This window comes from Rhinolophus sinicus, linkage group LG02, assembly GCF_036562045.2.
Source record: "Rhinolophus sinicus isolate RSC01 linkage group LG02, ASM3656204v1, whole genome shotgun sequence".
Classification (NCBI taxonomy): domain Eukaryota; kingdom Metazoa; phylum Chordata; class Mammalia; order Chiroptera; family Rhinolophidae; genus Rhinolophus; species Rhinolophus sinicus.
In genome coordinates, this window is record NC_133752.1 from 189,119,606 (window position 1) to 189,124,621 (window position 5,016).

Consider the following 5,016-nt stretch of genomic DNA (forward strand, 5'->3'; position numbering starts at 1 on the left):
GATGTAAGACTCTGTCGTCCTACCCTGGCAGGTTTGTTTTCCAGGATGGATTGGTTTTTATATATTGCTAGTTTTCATCTTTCTGATCCCTGTGTAATTTCTCATTATTCATTGCTATTTACAATCCTCTCAATTTAGAGACATCTGTGAAGTTAATTTCAGTGCTGTTTGCTCTTTTCTCCCAAATCATTAATGAAGATCAAACATTCAATGGAATTGTGTTTTGCAGCCATTTTTGGAACTCCACTGAGGCTCACTCTTGTTCCAGATACAGTGGTCCCACTTCATTCACTAGGGATATGTTCTAAGACCCAGTAGATGCCTGAAACTAAGGATTATACCAAACCCTACATATACTATGTTTTTCCTATATATATATACATACATACCTATGACAAAGTTTAATTTACAAATTAGGCACAGTCAGAGATAAGTAAGAATAATACTAAAATAGAACAGTTATAATAAGATACTATAATGAAAGTTACGTCACTGTGGTCTTTCTCTTTCTACTTCTCAAAATATCTTATTGTACTGTACTCACCTTTTCACTTAAAGGAAGCACTTAAGCTTCTCTTTGGCATACCTGAATTGCCAGCATCACTACTTTTGCATTTTGGGGCCATTATTAAGTAAAAAGGGTGACTTGAACACAAACACTGAAATACCAAGACAAGACGACTCGATAGCCAAGAAGGCTATTAAGTGACTAATGGGGCAGGAAGTGTGTACAGGGTGGATACATGTCCCAGGTGGGACTGAGCAGATGGCTCTTGATTTTGTCACACTACCCAGAATGGCTTATTTCTGGAATTTTCCATGTACTATTTTTAAACCATGGTTGACTGCGGGAAACTGAAACTGGAAAGTGAAACCACAGATAAGGAGGGACTATTGTAATCATCTTTCATTTGAACATGTTATCATCCCTTTGGTCAGTTGTTCATGAGGCTATTGAGTTAACATTTTTTATTTAAATTCAGTTTTTCACAAGGACTCCATGAGGCACCCCAACGTTAGCCTTCAACAACAAATAAAGAAGCTTCACTCTTGCTAGCAGTCAAAGATATGCAAATTAAATCATTATTGAGGAGTTCGTGGTTTTCACTGATAAAATGTGTAAAAATTTAGCACCCACCGCTAGTGAAGTGTGCTGAAATTAGTATTTCCAAACGCTTTTATAAATCAATGTCAATTAAGCATTAAGACTCATAAGAGAGTTTATCATTGTTACCAGTATTGTGAATTTATCCTGAGAAAATACTTCTAGGGAAAAAAAACAATTCGCATGAAAATGGTGGTGGAAGTATCCATGTTATAAAATGGAAACAAAGCAAATCCACCAGCAGTAGGAGAATGATTAAATCAAGTAGGTGCATCAACTGAATGAATGGAAAGTGTAGGCACATAATAAGTCTCAACAATTAATAGCTGCAGTTACTATTGTGATTAGTAGTATCTTTACTGTGCTCTGACTCTACGGAACGAGTGGCTTTTCCCCAGATACTATGACAGCAAATCCAGGTTCCTAATGAGAATGTATTTTGTCTTCTAAACTAATTATCAAGAAATTGAATTAGGACCAATTGTTATAATGTAGGGAGTGCCACAATGAGGTTTACTATGAATAAGAATTTTGTAATAGTCAGAACTCTTCAAAGATAAAATAATACAGGAATGTTCATCGCAGCCTTATTCATCATAGCCCCACACTGGAGTCAACTCAAATGTCCATCAACTGATAATTGGATAAATAAAATGTGATCTATCCATGCAGTGGAATATTATTTAGCAATAAAGGGAAGTACTGACTAGATGCTACAACATGGATGAACCTCAAAACACATTGTGCTAAGTGAAAGAAGCCAGTCACAAAAATTCACATTGCCTGATTCCATTTTTATGAAATGTCGGCAGTGGGCAAATCCATAGAGTTAGAAAGTAGATTAGTGATTGTTGAGTAAGGATGGGGGGGGCGGGGGGGTAGGGAGTGACTGCTAAAGGGCATGGAGTTTTGGGGGGGACATGATGAAAATGTGCTGTAATTGTGTAGCAACAGGTGCAACAACTATGAATATAAAAAGTTTTGAATTGTACTTTTTAAATGGGTAAATTGAACAGTGTGCGATTTATATCTCAGTAAAGTGGGTACCAAACAAGGATGAAATAAGCTGACTACACAAAACCCAATTATTTAACCAGTCTCTATAATAGGCGATAATTCAACCTATAATAAGATCTAAAAGAAATAGAATGCCTCAATATTGGTGTAAACAACTCTTTCTTAACAATATCCCAACTCCAGCTTAGTACAATTCTGATTTTAATTTCCCTCCATTTTCTCAGTTTTCAGTCCTTGCAAGCAGTTTTAGGAAACTTATAAGACTGACAAACCATCCAAACCTTTACAACTAAGATTTCACACTGATTGGTGTTCTTGTAAGTTTAGAAACCACGTCAGTTAAAATTGGGTTTGGCTGAAAACAACAGAAACCTCAAGATAATAATGAATGAAATAAAATGAGTAGAAATTTATTTCTCCTCCATGTAAATGTAGGTAAATATAGATCATTCAAGATGAACAAGGCAGTTCCTTGATCCCTGGGTCCCAACTTCTTCCTAGTAGCTAATCCACTATTTCAAAACAGCCTTCACCTTATACTCCATGATGGCTGCTCAGGTCTTGCCAACACATCAGCATTTCAGCTAGGAGTGAGGAGGACAGATAGAAGAGAAGGGCACAGGTCTTCCATGTGTGGATTCATTCTACAATTAGACACACCCCTCTGCATGTGTCTCTTTGTAGAACTTAGTCACATGCCATAATTAGCTGCCAGGGAGGCTAGGAAATGTTGTTTTTATTTTGGGTGGCCACATCCCTCGCTAAAATCTGAAGGGAAGAATGAATATTAGGAGATGAGCATTCCCTGATGCAAAGTGTCTCTGCCCCTGATTTTTCATGTGCAAATGTAGGGGAATACGTAATCAGAATTATTGTGTTTGGATCCCTGACCTGGAAAATCACTTAACATCCATGAAACTATTTGTTCTCTTACAAAGCCAGAAAAATATTCCTACCTCATTAGATGGTGGGAAGGGTTAAACAGGTTAATACATGGTGGAAGTGTTTGTAAACTATAAAGCAGTGCACAAATGATAGCTTTAGCTTGAAAAAGAGTACACATAGGTAGGATATGATAGCTGTTTTTCAATGTCTGAAGGAATTACCAGGGAAGACGGAGTGAGTTTTTTTAAACCTCTGTCATTCCATAGGACAAAACTGCCATCCAGCTGAGTATCAGGGAAAGCATTCCTCGTTACCTTGCAGACTGGCTTTCTCTTTCTTCTTCTTCCTTTCCTTCCCTGAATCCAGGAACCATGGTAGACAATTTAGGTGGTTTGCTGGTACATTGGATATCTGGGTTTGGAAGCGAAGTGTGAAAGAAATAATTGACACTTGTGTAAAGTGGAACTTCTGTGTTTCTTTTTACAGTATGTACAGAGGAGAGAACATGGGCTTTGAAAGCTGAAAGCTCCTCAAAGGTAGATCTCATATCTTCTCTAAGTTTATATCCACAGAGCCTCACTGGGCTGGGAGCAAAAGGCTGTCTCAGTGAAGATCTGTTGAACTGTCATTCAAGATGAGCCTTGTTTTAAATCTCAACTCTGTTACTGACTAGCTATGAGACCAACATCACTTCACTTCTGCGTGCTTCACTTTTCTCATCTGCAAAAATGAAAATACGACAGGTTGCTAGGATTCAATGGGATTAAACCTCTATGTATGAGTTTCCCGAGGCTGCTATAACAAATTGTCACAAACGCGGTGTCTTAAAACAGCAGAAGTTTATTCTCTCACAGTTGTGGAGGAGGGAAGTGCTGTATTTCCTTTGGAGGTCTAAGGGAGAATCCTCCCTTGCATCTCCAGCGTGTGGGGTTTGCTGGTATTCTTTTCTCTGTAGCCACATCACTCCAATCTCTGCCTCCATCTTGGTGGTATATTTTTCTCTTCCATCTGTTTTAAGCACATTGGTCATTGAATTTAAGGCCCAGCCGGTAATCCAGGGTGGTTTTATCTCAAGATCCTTAACTTAATTACATTCTCAAAGACCCTTTTTCCAAATAAGGTCGTATTCACAGGTTCCATGGATTTGGACTTGGACTCATCTTTTGGGGAACGGGGGACACCATTCAACTCATAAGTGCCCTTCACCAAGTTTGTCTTCCCAGCAGAAAGAGTCTAGCATTCTATGGAACCCAAGGGGTTTCATGTGCAACTTTTCACTTTAGAAAAATATACAATTTAAAGTATTGCTATTGTTCTCTCATGTAACAAACCTTTACTCCTCTGTCATGAAATGTGCTGGTTCCTTGCCAGGGAAACAGAGATGAGAGAACACCTGACCTCTTAGAAACTTAGTCCAGTGGAGTTAGTTCACTCATTTTGAGTTTGGGTTCTAGAAAATCTGTAGAAGAATAACATATCTGCCCCTACGGAAATCTTAACAATTCACTGACTTATGCATTCTCCAAATACTTACTGAGTGTCTCCTATGTGCCAAGCTCTTTGCTAAGCCCTAGGGGAGGCTCAAAAGTGGCTAAAATACAATAACGACCTTCACGAAGCTTACAATAGACAAATGGATTTGAAATATATGAAAATAATGATTGCTCATAGTAGAAAAATAAATAAAGTGAGATTGGACTTTCGAACCCTATGCAATGAAAAGAACATGTAAACACTGGGAATAAAGACTCTCTAAGCCTGTACCTTTTTATATACACCACACAGTTTTTAAAACATTCATTGAAGGTGGAATGCCCTCACCTCAGAGACAATTGAGAGAGGGTTCATTTTCAAGAGTGCAGTTTTTCAGAATGTTCTGAGAGAGAGTGAAGGCTCCAAGGGGAGGAGGTTAAAGTTGAAATATAGTTAGGGTTTGAGGGAGGGGAAGGGTGTAGAAAGATACCAATTGTATTAGTAATAAAATTGACCCAAGTTAGGCCAGTGGAAAT